We start from the raw sequence: 14,406 nt of genomic DNA, 5'->3' as shown, positions 1-14,406 counted from the left end.
ACTTTAATTAATAAAAATTCTCAAACTTGCTTAAGCTACTAATTTTATTGAAGGGATTCATATATTTAAATGGGATTGTTTGAAGAGTTTGAATAATACGATGATATTAAATGAATTAAACAAAATTAAATACTCAAAAATACGAGTTTAATTAATATTAATTGTTTGATTTTGTTTTGTGTTTGTTTTTGTGTTAGTGGGGATGTAACCAATTTTTATTTACAATAATTTTTTGTTTTCAATTCATCGGTTTTGAAATTACAATGAAACAACAATTTTTTAAAATTGAAACGAAACAACGTAAACAAAACAAAATTTATATAATAATATTAAATACATAACAACGAGTTCAAAAAACCAAAAAACAAAACACAAAACAAATCTAAACCGGAACACCACCCGCGTCATCATCTTGTCTGCTTGTGGTGGGCTTATCCCCAGCATTGTCGTCGTCGTCGTTCTACCGTCGTTGTAACATCTTGGATTTTTCGTATTTGTATACGTTTATGTTTACCCGACTCGGGAATGTAATTCGGAACATTCTTATTAATAAAAACTTGTATTTTTGAGTATTTAATATTGTTTAATTCATTTTATATCCTCGTATTATTCAAACTCGTCAAACAATTTTATTTAAATATATGAATCACTTCAATAAAATTAATAGCTTAAGCAAGTTTGAGAATTTTTATTAATTAAAGTCTAAAACTCGAATTTAAGCGAATGTAAATCCACTCGATCTTGGTATTAAACCAAGTTTGGTTCCAACACACCACAAACTTAAAAATTTAAATAATATAAAATGAAACATAAGTTAAAAATGTTAGGAAATTTTTTTGTTGATTTGAACAGTGACTAGCTCGTTAAAACGAAAAGTTCGACTTTTGCTCGGTTTTACCCGAAAGTTGGTTTAAAATAAAAAAGTATTTAAAAAGTATTTTTTTTAAATTACTAATACAAAAACAAACAAAAGAAAAGAAATAAAAGAAAAGAAAAGACAACAAAAGGACAAAAACACAATAAAATATCAATAAAAGATAACAAAAGGAAAAAAAATACATTTTTTCATAAGACCTCACCAATATGTCATAAATTGTCCAATCCTTGATGGATTGGATGGGTGTTTTGAAAACATCATATGGTGCATTTAAAAAACCCCAATTTTAAACTTTAGATTCCCGGCCATATTCTCGTACGCAACAGTTTAGGCAATATAAAACATAAAAAGCTCGTTTTTAGTAGGTTCCAGAAAGTTGTATTCAGAGAATTCACATGTCATTTCGTCCTTGTATAATTTAAATAAACTTTATAAATAATAAAATCAATTCAAAGCCACCATTTTTGACTAAGGCTGAGGGGTGTGGGGCTTCAACGGGGGCGTTAGAGCCCCTCCGCTCGCGCCCCCAGGCGCTAACACCACACCACCGGGGCGCTAACGGGGCGCTAACGCGAAAACAATGCAGGCGTGAGCTGGTTAGCGGGAGAAGAGAGAGAGGAGCACACCTTTTGAGGTATTTTGGACCGTTGGGAGCCGAAAAAAACAAAAAAAAATATTTTTTCTATATAGGTTTACGGAAAAGAGCCGTTGAGCTCATATTAAATTAAAAAAAAATATTTTCTTAAACTATAAATATATACCTTTATAAAATATACTTCATTTCACAATTATACACCTTTCCTCCTAAAATCCTCTCAAAACTAACACAAAAAAATGTCGTTGTTTGAATATATTTATAAAAAAATAAAAAAAAAAAATTTCGCTGGAGCCCCTCCACACCAGGGGCCAGAGCTCCAACGGGGGCTCCAACAACCCCCTTATCCAGTTTCTCTCTCTGCCACACGTCATAATATTATTGGTTGGAGCCCCCACTAAAGTCCCCATTAAAGCTCCCCTCACCCCTCAGCCTAACACCGGTTATGTACAAAAAAAGATTTGGTGTTTACGTTAAAGGTGAATGATAAAAAAGTCACCCTTGAAATTTCCTTCCTTACTTATAAATAAATGATAAATTCTTCAATTATTGTGGGTGGAAATCACTTCTCTTTATATTCAACTAATTTCAGTCTAGATAATAAACCAAACCACATCAATGTTCACATAGATTTGCAGAGCAGGTCAATGGCAGCATCATCTTCTTCTTCTTCTTCTTCTTCTTCTTCTTCTTCTTCTTCTCAGTTGTGTGATTTTGATGTGTTTCTTAGTTTTAGAGGCGAAGATACCCGCAAGACATTTGTAGATCGAAATATCTTTACCTACAAAGACGATGAAACACTTCCTCGAGGTGAATCCATCCGTTCATCACTCTTCCAAGCAATCGAAGGATCGCAGATTGCTGTAGTTGTATTCTCAAAAAATTACACGGACTCTTCTTGGTGTTTGGAAGAGCTTGCATACATTATGAAATGTGAGGATAAGAGTGGGCTAATCGTGATGCCCATATTTTATGACGTGACTCCATCGGAAGTGAGAAAACAAGCAAGGGACTTCGAAAGAGGATTTGCTAAACAAGAGACGGCGAATGTCAACAAAGTAGAATCATGGAGAATAGCAGTTTTAGACGCAAGTGAAATTGCTGGATGGGAACCCAAATACATGGCGAACGGGTAACTTAATTTCTTTACTTTTATTTAGAAGTCAAATCTTTGGAGGAGTAATATAAGTTATGTACCTTATAGGTTTCTAGTGACATTGATCTATTATAATTTTGTACCTTGTATGGACTACTGACAGATAGTTCTGAACGTTGATGAGTTAGGCATAAGTCTGGCTGCCTTGTGTGTGAATATAGAGCCTAACACGACATTTCCTCTTCATCTTCATTCGTGCTATCTTTTCTTGCTTTACTCGGTTTAAACAAATGTGACGCTGCTCTTGCTACTTTTCTCATGCCTCTTGCTATTCTTGCTTTGATTACTTCTTATTAATATATGTGCCATTCGGGATTGCCGATCAACCCCATGCAGTAGTGAATTGATAAAAGAAAAAGAAAAAAAAAACACAAGTTGCCTCTTTGCTTCGTTTCCGAATTTCAGACCTTAATCAAATAAGGTGTATGCCTGCTTCTCTTTTCATTCTTAGTTGTTAGAACCACGCTAAAATCTCGAGAGCTTAAAATAACTAAGAAGCTTTCCTGCTTGCTAGGAGTGTTCAAAAATTCGGATATCCGGAGATTTCAGATAATGGATTTCGATATTTGAAATTTCGGATATCCGATTCGGATTCAGATTATCCGTTAGGATATCCGAATTTTAAAAAACCAAAAATTATTTATTCCAATTTGGCTTAAAATTAAAGATCCATTTGAAACAACAAAGTAAGGTTTAAATACATATCTAGAATTCAACAAACAAAATCAATAAAACATAAACCTCATATCTAGAATCGAAATATAGCTCCAACCAATTGAATCAACACAAGAACTTCCAAGCTTAAATAGTATGTCATCAGTTCACTACTGTAATTCATAACCAGGTTATGTTGTCCAAAACACGGTTCAAATCCACCGATTATGGGAGGAGTGCCAGTAGCGAGCAATTGAGGGCTGATAAGTCGGTGATGTAATTGAGCACTTTAGCATATGAGAAGTCGAAGTCGGCGATTGCTGTTTAGCACTATTCGATGGTTCAGATATCCACACTATTCGAAAAATCCTAAAATTGTTATCCGAATCCGAATTTTCGAATATCCAAACTTTTGGATGGTTTGAATATAGATTTTGGAAAATTCGGATACATTTTAGAATTCAGATACTTTTGAACACCCCTGCTGCTTGTTTATCATCCTTCAACACATCATGACAACTTTTAACGTGCTTTCTTACATAATTCCTTTTCTTTTTTTCTTATGTATTCCCCTCACCGCCTTGTTGTTATATGACAACACCACCGTTTTTTCTCTGGCTTCTCACCACAATTTCTTATGTCTTCTCCTTCACGCATTATCTCGGTTTCAGCTCCTCCTTTGTCGGGTCATTCTTTCGGCTGATCACCGATTTGCAGTGACCTTGAAAATCCTTTCTTTTCCATTATTTAACTGTTCACACTACCATTTCTTCAATCGTTGTTATATCGGTTTGTAATTGAGCTGCTTCCACTGGTGGATCTGATCTGCTACTAATCAACTAATCTTCTTGTTAGAAACGGATCAAGAACATAACCTATTCCTACAACGGGTATAGCGACAATGAGAGTATATATGATCGGTAGATGGTATGGACACTACCATGGTCACCTTCAAGCTTCTAGTTTGTACATACAACACGAAAGAACTCGTTATAAGGGGACCAAAGACCCTCTGATGCTCAACATAGTAATTTATCCCATGAAAGTATATAAATAACAAATGCATATATGCATACCAGAGAGAGAAATGTAAGAGGAGATAATGGTCAAGACCCAGCAGTTAGACAACAGCTGACTTGATTTCAAGCTGCTTAACCGATGACAAGTCGTTAAGGTTGGAGTGAGCTGACAGTATGGTGCCTTAGCATCTCAGAGGACTAACAACCCAGTTATGATAAGTACAGATCTCTTAGTGAGTATTATTATGTGAGTATTATTTTGGAGAGGAGATAGAGAGAGTAGGAGATATAGTGACAGAGTGGAAGAGTTGGAATGAGATGATGATACCAGATGTGGGGGTCTCTTTTTGTAGGCAGTGAAGGAACTCTCCGGGGAAGCTTAAGCTTCTATAAGAGGAAAGGGCCAACCCCTCCTTTTTAGCTTAGTCAGACAAGTCATCCATTTTTATGTAACTTGTAGTCTACTTCGAATCTGCAAACCTAACATAGTTGTTTTTCTTCAGACTATAACTTTATGTCACACCAGAGGTGACTTCTGTGACTTAATGAGGTTTATTGTAGCACGGAGCTTCCCTTGCTAGCTTAGAAGCTATGGTAATGAAGCTTTCGAGCTTAGTAGTTGGAGCTTGTGAGTGGATATGGGTATCCACGTTATCACAACTGACTTTGGATTGTAACAATAAGAAAGACAATGAGCAATAATCTGATCAAGCAAGATTATCAAATAGCTTGTGAGTGGGTAGGGGCACCACCACCACCACGGCGGTCCAAACTGCTCGCTGCTTGTTTGCCGCCCGCTCAAAAAATGCTCGTTCGATTTTAGCTCGGCTCGGTCCGGTTTGAAAACAAACCAAGCACGATTAAAGCCTCGCTCGATTCGGTTTGTTTTTGCTCGAATTATTTTTTATTTATTATTTATATATATATATATTGTATGTATATAAAAGTAGTATCTTTTAAAGTTTTTGAAATTTCTCTCATCTATGTTAACTTTAAAGTTCAATTTTAAACTCTAGCTGCTCATATTATATATGTTTTCTTGTTAACTTTGGGACTTAGACATTTTAGGGTTGGAAGTCTAGACATTTTGGAGTCGGAAGTCTTGAATTAATGATACTTTTTTACTTTTAGAAATTTAAAATTAAAAACTTTGTATGAAACCAAGCCAAACCAAGCCGCTCGATTTCAAACCAAACCAAGTTCAAGTATAAATATATCGCCTGTTTCTTAAAATTCAATCCACTCGGTTCGGCTCGCTTTCAAACCAAACCAAGTATGAACAAGCCTGCGTTCGGTTCGACTCGGTTCGTGAACAACCCTCATCACCACCACCAAAAATAAATTAATAATTTAACATTTCCCCCAAATGTAAACATGGTCTTAATTTTGAAAGAGACTGATCTTTAGGTGTTGTTTGTTTTTTAAGAGGTAAAATATCTGTAGTTTGCGGACCACATCTGCAGGCATCTGTAGCAGAAGAGGTGGGCCAAACCTCTGTAGTCTGCAAGAAGAAGATTGTTTGTTTTTTAACTTCTGCAGACTGCTAAAACCATAATAAAATCGTGATGTGACGTTATTGACGAGTCGACTCGTTTTTCTCAGTTTTGATGCTTCTGTATGCTTTCTATTATTAAAGTTTCAAATAACATGTTAACAACTAATAGAATGGCTGAATGATCGCTGCTCATTGATAATTAATATGTCGTATACATAGATACAAGATAGATACAAGATTGACAACTAATCACCATTGATAATATGTATAATACATAGGAGATAATCTTAACAAATACTCTAATTAATCTTTACAAAAATTCTTATTTCTAGCCTATCATACCCCTTGTTGTAAGGAGGAGGATGTCGACCAGATCTTAAGTCATATTGAGTACAACCAATGTAAGCTCTTTGTGAAGATGTCAACAAGTAGCCTTCGAATTGGATTTTTGGACCCATACATAAAATACCTTTGCTATAGATATACACTAGAAGTCATAAGAAAGGGCGCGGAGGTGGGCCTGGATAGTACAGTGGTCGGAGGTGTGGCTGGAGGGCGGCGCCGAAGGTGTGGCTGGAGGGCGGCGTCAGAGGTGGGGAGAGGGGGTGACGGGAAGAGGGTGGGAGATATGGGGGCTAGGGTTTGTGGAGATAAATGTCTGATGTTATTGTGAATAGGTGTAAGAGTTCAGAAGAGGTGAGAAGTGAGTGGTCCATGTATGAGCCAAGAAGAGGACGCGCATACAGTTTTTAATTAATTGTATTCCAGAAAACAAACAGTCTGCAAACCTCAATGTTTGCGCGGCGCAGACAAAAGAGGACAGGAAACTATTTTGGGGAAAAACAAACACCCCTTAGTAGCTTCAAATGATCTTGATCGATTTTCGTACTTCTATCTTTCCTTTTCGAAAATAATCTTGGAGTCCTCTGGATGCAGATTCGTTGGCTTCTTGTTGTATGTCATAAACATCTTATCCTCTTCCTTATCATAAAATTAAGGCATGAGAGTGGCTTCTCCCTTTTTATCTTTAGTTTTTCCTCACGCATGTTGCTAATATGGCCACATTTTCTACATATATATAACCAGGCTCATCTCAAGAATTCCTAAAAAAAAATACTCGAGACAAGTAAAGAATTAGCTTCTAAAATATAAACTCAATAACTCTCATATATATAAAGTCAATTATAAAATGATAATTGTGAAACAAAACATAATTACATTAACAAAATAATTTAATTTAAATATTTAAACAAACCGTGAAGTTATTCTACCACTTTTAGTTTTAAATTCAATGGTCTTTTTTTCTTTAAATTTAAAAAAGAAAAAAATATGACTATTAACATATACTCCATATTAACATAGGGTTAATAAGAATTAGGCTCATCATGACATTGTAATTATTACTGAAAATGAAAAACAAATGGAAACAAAAAAACTTACAGAGTATAAGTGGGTGATGCAACATTTGAACTTGGGCAGCCCAGCTTTGATGAGGGAATGTTGACCGGTTGAGACAAATTAATGTTATTGAAGTAGAGGGTTATATTATATAAACATACTAGTTTGAGGCCCGTGTAATTGTTGAAAATTTTAAACTTTGATAACTAAGTGAAATACAGCTAACAAATTGATCATTTATTGTTAATACAATTACAATTAATTTATATTAAAATTACAGAAATTACATAACTAAGATTACACGAATATGTTACAAATAGGTAAAAATTTCCTTTTACACTACATTTGTGATTGTATTAGCAGATATACATTGTTTATCAAAAATCAGAATTTTTAGTCCATGTATGCTTGTAACTCTTAATAAAGTAACATATAGGCATGCTTATAACTCTTGATATTGCTAAATATTGTTGTCCATGTGACAAAAAAAGTTCTCCAAGTACATATGAACTATAGATAAATGATAATATATATCCATGATACTAATAAAAAAAATATTCATACACTTAAAATATCATACATTTTTATCAATTAATATGATGTCATTTGAGAACATCTCCTCATGTTTATCCAAAAAAATAAAACATGATTATCCCAAAAACCATAAGGGTGTTGCTAAACTTACCCACCTCTCCTTCATTTTTACTAAACATATTCTCTCCCTCAAGTTTTACATTAATACAATCTAAACCTTTATATTTATTCTTTATCATATTTTATTATCATTATTAATTAAAGAAAGTTTTTTTTATTATTTAAAGAGTTTTTCTTTTCCTATAATCTTTTTTATATTATAAAACATTTTTTTTTTGTTTTTTAAATAACAAAAATATTGTTTATGTAAAAAAATGTTTTTTTTAAATTAAAAAGAATAGAAACAGTTTTTTTTTCTACAAGTGTTTTAATACTTTTATGGTGTGTTTTTCTTTTTAAATAATTTTTAAAGATATCTTACTTTAAAAAGAAGACACATTTTTTCATCAATAAAACAAATTAAACAATATACGACTTGATTAGCAAGTTGGTTCTTTTCTCATGTGACATTAATTTCATGCTTTCGAACGTATCAAAATATATTTAAATGATCTTTTTGTCGGGTGAGAGGCATATGATAAGATAAATATATACAAAACGTTTTATCGTTTTTATAAATGCGTTATATTATTATTCTTTAAATACATTTTATAATGATATTAAATATTATTATTATAATAAAACAATAAACATAAAGAGAGAAATAAAAAAAAATAAAAAAATAAACTTTATAGTATTTGATTTGATATTTTAAATGGAGACTTGAAATGAATTTAAATATTAGAGGGTAGTAATATGTCAAATAAAATTGTTGAAGGAAATGAAAGTCTAGGGGAGGTACGTTTAGCCTAACCCAAGTACACAAGGGGGTACGTTTAGCCTAACCCAAAACGTATACATGAACTTTGATAATATAATTATTCTTAGAATCTTTACAATTTGAAATTGATTAATCATGATAAATTTATTGTCATTATTATTCTATGCGTGACAAATTTTTAATTGACTTTATATTTACAATTAAAAATTGTATAATCAAGCAACATAAAAACCAAAAATTTAAATATAACAAAATGATTTGTTTATTTCATATGATTGTAATTGCCAGAAATGAAAAATACATACTAACATTAAAACCGTGTTCAATTAATAGTGATTATTCTGAGTTAAATGAATATTAGAAGATTTAAAGTTGCATAAAATGAATGTAATGATTCTTATTTATAATCGTTGAAAGTAGGGCTGCCACTTTTACCCGTAACATGAAACCCAACCCAAGAAAACCCGTACCTGAACACAAACTAACTGACCTGAGAAACTCGAACACAAGAAAATACTAACCTGAACATGAACCGAAGTAATCCGGGTTGGTTCTTGGGTCCGAATTCTAGGTTTCGGGTCAACCCAAAAACTTTTAGTTTTAAAATCATATGTATTTTTAGGTATTAAAGGCTAAGCCTTAGCCGCTGACGTTATCAGAATTTAGTCCAAGTCGATTGTTCTCATTCCACATATTATGAATCAAATGTTTATTGTTAATTATTTTGAATATAAATCATAATAAACAGTACTTTAATTAACACCTCAAAATTCACTAATCGTCTCTTGTCAATCCATATGGAGAATACTAATTATTTAGTAATGGATTTAGTTGGAATAAACCTAAAATTTTAATGTCATATATTGAATGACTTAAAAGATAAGGATCATATATAAAAATTGGTTGAAAAAAGGGTGAGTAGGGCTATGGTATTGACAAGTGACAAAAATGGTAGGCTTTTATTAGAATAGATAAATATAGAAACGCTCCAATTTTTTATGGGTTTCAAAAATCGGTGGGCTTTGGGCCCTCGCCCCCTCTGCCTACCCTCTGGGCCGGGCCTGCTTATAACATTTAAATTGAGATAACGGTTTCTTAAGAGTTTTAAGTCTTTGACCTGTTCCTTGTTCCAGCTTTGATGATGATAAGTACCGAAAGGCGTCATCAACAGAAGGTGCTTCAAATTGTCTTATATTGTAAGGTTCAAACCAAATTTTCAATGGAAAATGTGGCCAAATCGTTTGATTCCTCGATTGCTACTACCACACATTCAAACTTTCTTGTTAAGCTTCTTAATATTTTCTCAATGTCCCTTCTATCATTAATGGTTTCCCCATTCAGTTTTAGTTGATTTGTAATCTTCAATTGATTATGTTTCCTTCACTTGTAGGTTGTCGAATTCACATCTCAAAGTTTGTGATCTTACAACCTTGAGTTAGTCATCTCCTTCGTTTGTTCTGGACAAAATCTATTATGCTTCTTTTAAAAGTTGTCGTCATGGAAATCCTTTCAAAAATAACATCGTCTGCCGTTTGGTAAATTACTAAATTAGGAATAACGATTTCTTGTCCTTTAATTCTTTTGACTTATTTCGTTTTTATGATGAGTACAAAACAAACTAGTCTACTACCTACTATTTATAAGAAAAAACCAAACAAACACAAGCATAACATAAACCACGTTCTCCTATTTTTATGTAACAATCTCAACGTTCACTTCCATATGTATCTTGGTCAAACCCTGATCTTCATTAACCAATAATCTCTCAATCTCTTTTGACCCATTTGAACCCGACCCAGGTCAGATCCGACACGTATCCGTAGACTCATCAAGATTACCCAACAATTTGAAAGTGTGTTTCTCTTTATTGTATTGTTATAGCTTGCATGCGCTATGATTTAGATTTGTGGATGATGATAAGATGACGCTGACTAGAACAAGTATTTGTTCCGTGAATCAATGTGACTATATATATGTGAGCATGTAATAACTATCTATATACGTTTGATGTGCAGACATGAGTCAAAAGCCATTAAGAAATTGTTGACAAAATTTCTAATAAGTTGTTTTCCATAACCCCAAATGTTGATGAAGACCTTGTCGGGATGATTGATCGTGTGCAAGAACTGGAAAACCAATTAGAAATTGGGTCAGAGGGTGTGCGCATGGTTGGGATATGGGGGGTTGGGGGGAGTGGTAAGACCACTCTTGCATATTCTCTTTCTAGGAAAATATCTCACCATTTTCGAGGTAGTTGCATTGTTGACAATATTCGAGAGGAAGTAAACCGACATGGTTTAATATCTCTGCAACAAAAAATTCTATCAAGGCTTCTGAATAGAGAAATGAACTTGCAAGATGTTGAAGAAGGGAAGTACATAATACGTAGGAGGTTAAGTCGTAGCAATGTCTTGATTATTCTAGATGATGTTGATGACCATAAGCAACTAGAGGCGTTAGCCGGATCCCCTAGTTGGTTTGGTAGTGGCAGTCGTATCATCATCACAACAAGAAATGAACAGTTGCTATTAGCCCACAAGGTGAACCTGGTTTTTCAGATTAGATTATTATCAGATGAAGAGGCAATTAAGCTTTTCAATAAAAGAGCATATATTGAAAAACCACCTTTAAAAGAATACAAAACACTTTCATTACAGGCGGTTTCTTATTGTGCTAGGCTCCCATTAGCACTTAAAGTTTTAGGTTCTTTTCTATATGACAAAGATGAGAAGGAGTGGATGAGTACCTTGGATAGGCTAAAAGATGTTCCAAACAAAGAAATTGTGGAGGTACTCAAAATTAGTTATGATGGACTCGAAAGCGATCAGAAAGACATATTCTTGGATATTGCATGTTTTTTCCGATGGAAAGAGGTAAATCAAGTAATGGAGATACTTGAAGCTTGTGGTTATCACCCTACTATAGGTATAAAAGTGTTGCATGGGAAGTTTCACATGCATGATCTCACTCAAGAAATGGGACATAACGTTGTTAGAGGGGAACGTACATCCTAACAATCCCGCAAAACATAGTAGGATCTGGAAAGATGAAGAAATCATAAACATGTGCTGTGGGGGTGCAACAATGGTACATGCTAAGATATCTAACTTATCATATTGTGCATTATATGTCGTTTAACCCGGTGTGTTCATTGTTTTCTCCTTTATTGTAGGAAGAGTGCGAGACTAAAGCGATACAGTATCATGGTGATATATCACTGTTCTGTAACATTCTATCAAACATGAAGAGGCTACGTTGGCTTAGTTTGACCAAATATAATATCTATAATATTATAAATGTTGCTAGGAGTGGTGATCCATTACAGTTACTGAAGTTTCTACCAAGCATGCTTAGTTTGACCGAATCTAATGAGCATAATGCGAGGAATGTTGAAGAACCTATTTTTCTTTCAAATGACTTGTGTTATATTCGTTTGGAACACTTTCTTGAAAGTCCATTCCCAGACAGTTTCCGTCCAATGAACCTTGCTACTCTGAAACTGGTCAACAGCTTGCAAAAGGAACTTTGGAATGGATGCAAGGTACGTGCGTAATCCAATTGTTTATTTGCTTATAATGTAGAATTAGACGTGAATTAGTTTCTAACTTTGAATTATGACATCTATCTATATCATTTATTAACTCTAAATACTAACTTGTGTATGCGTTTATTCATTAATTAGTTCCTACCAAATTTGAAAGTACTTGACCTCTTTCAAATGGAGAATCTAGTCAGCACACCAGATTTTACTGGACTCCCATGTCTTCAAAAGTTGAATCTTAGTAACTGTGAAAGCTTAAAGAGTATTCACCCCTCACTAGGATATCATAGAAATGTTAAAGACGTGTGTGTATCATTTTGTTGGGAGATTAGAATGCTTCCAACGATTGTCCACATGGGAAAGCTTAGGACTCTTGAATTATTGCAATGCGGTCATGGCTTGGAGTTCCCACAGATCAAATCAAACATGGATAGCTTGGTAAAGTTGTCTATAAATCTTATGGGGATAGATAACGTGCTCTTATCAATTGGAGAAGGACGAGTTGCCAACCTTATTTCGCTAGAATTGACTTATTGTCATGTAAAGAACAAAGAAGCCTGCTATTATACATTAGAAAATTTGGAAGAATTTAAATTAACGAAATTGATTCATCAGCAGGAGACGCCAGCCCATTGAAGTACAAGTTTGAATTGGTTGAAATTGATGTTATCGCAGTCGACACATAGCTTACAAAAGTGGATCTGAGTAGCTGCAGCTTGATAGATGGAGAAATCCCACCTCATATTGGTGAATTATCGAACTTAAGAAAATTAAATCTAAGTTCAAATGATTTTTCCCGGTTAGATTTCAGCCTCGTGCAACTTACTCAGCTCAAATCCCTCTACCTCCGTAACTGCCAGAAACTTGTTGAATTGCCCGAGCTACCATCAACTTTAGCTATACTCGATGCTAGCTTCTGCAACTCACTCAAAACTGGAGACTTTTACAAGAATTGTAAATGGTTTATGTCAAGTCTCACTTACAGATATGAGTATTATAACTGACAGTGACATGTTACTACATTCCATGCTTCAGGTATGTACGGCTAACACTCCTTGTTTTTAAATATGATCAGTCAATGAATATTCATATATATATATATATATATATATATATATATATATATATATATATAGAATAATAATGGTAATTAGGGTCTAATGAATTTGTGTATATTTTATTAGGGAATGGCTATCGAGAATCACTCTATGTTTCTCAAACGTGAAGGCCTTGAGATTGCAAAGAGGTTTACACCTCCTCTTGTTAGAGGGAGTAGATGCACATTGCAGCTTCCAAAGAATTGGTGTAATGACTTTTGTGGATTCTTAATGTGCATTGCTATGAAAGACATACCTGAAGCCTTGGTTTCTCAAAGTATAGATATGACGCAGGTGACGAGTGGTATCGATTCAGAAGATGATGTCGTTTGGGAGGAGAGTGATGATGATAAGTATACATGGGTTTTCTATGTTTCGTTTGCTAAACTGAGTCACAGTCCATGGTGGAACTCAACGTACAAAGCAATTACAATTTACAATAGCCAGATAAATGGCGTCGAACGCCCATTCAGCTCAGTATGTAGTGGCTTTGGAGTTGAATTGGTTCGCAGAAGTAGTCCAAAAACAACACAAGAAGATCCTGGCTTTTCTCATTATACACCTAAGTTTGAGATTTCACATGATCCAACAACTTTACAGATTTCGTTCCCGAATCCTCACCTTGAAATTTTGAATATTTCTTAAACAATTAAATGTACCAATGTGTAGGCCTAATATTCTATATTATTATTAGGATTGTGTATGTCTTTTCGTTTGCTTACTGTCGGTGTATTACGTACTCAGTACGTTTATTTTGTACCCATGAAATGTGAACTTTGGAGAAATGGGAACCCTATAAAAGGGTCACTTTATCCATTTCTCCAAACAACTCTCTTGAAATAAAACAAACTTCTCTCAAAACCTTTCTTTTGTGTTTAAAGACTAAGATCCGAGATCCGAGTGCTGTTAGTGATTTCCGCTAACTAACAACACGAATTGATCCGAGTAAAGTTGTGAGATCCATTTTGATGACCTACAATTGGTATTAGAGCTTTCGGCTCAACTTTTTGTGGTTTTCGGATCATACTTTTCGGATTTTGATCTTAGTTTATGTTGGATTTGAGGTTGTATTTCGTGTTATAAACTACTTTTAGGGTACCTTACACCTTAGATCTACACGAAAATCATCAAATATATGTTTTTGGTTTTTTTAGTTTTTA

At 34.1% G+C, this 14,406-nt stretch overlaps 1 pseudogene across 1 annotated transcript; it reads left to right on the top strand.

Moving 5' to 3' along the window:
• Window positions 1-2,398: 2,398 nt before the first annotated feature.
• Window positions 2,399-14,060, top strand: LOC143554308 (TMV resistance protein N-like; annotated as a pseudogene). Its single transcript, XR_013138990.1, has 6 exons — window positions 2,399-2,604; window positions 9,742-9,782; window positions 10,646-11,695; window positions 11,781-12,149; window positions 12,291-13,184; window positions 13,334-14,060. The product of XR_013138990.1 is annotated as a TMV resistance protein N-like (transcript).
• The last annotated feature ends 346 nt before the right edge of the window (window positions 14,061-14,406 follow it).

Source organism: Bidens hawaiensis, unplaced genomic scaffold (assembly GCF_021521415.1).
Source record: "Bidens hawaiensis isolate Kalapana, Puna unplaced genomic scaffold, B.hawaiensis_p1.1 tig00017580_1, whole genome shotgun sequence".
In the NCBI taxonomy this organism is placed as follows: domain Eukaryota; kingdom Viridiplantae; phylum Streptophyta; class Magnoliopsida; order Asterales; family Asteraceae; genus Bidens; species Bidens hawaiensis.
This window is presented reverse-complemented; position numbering and strand designations above follow the sequence as displayed.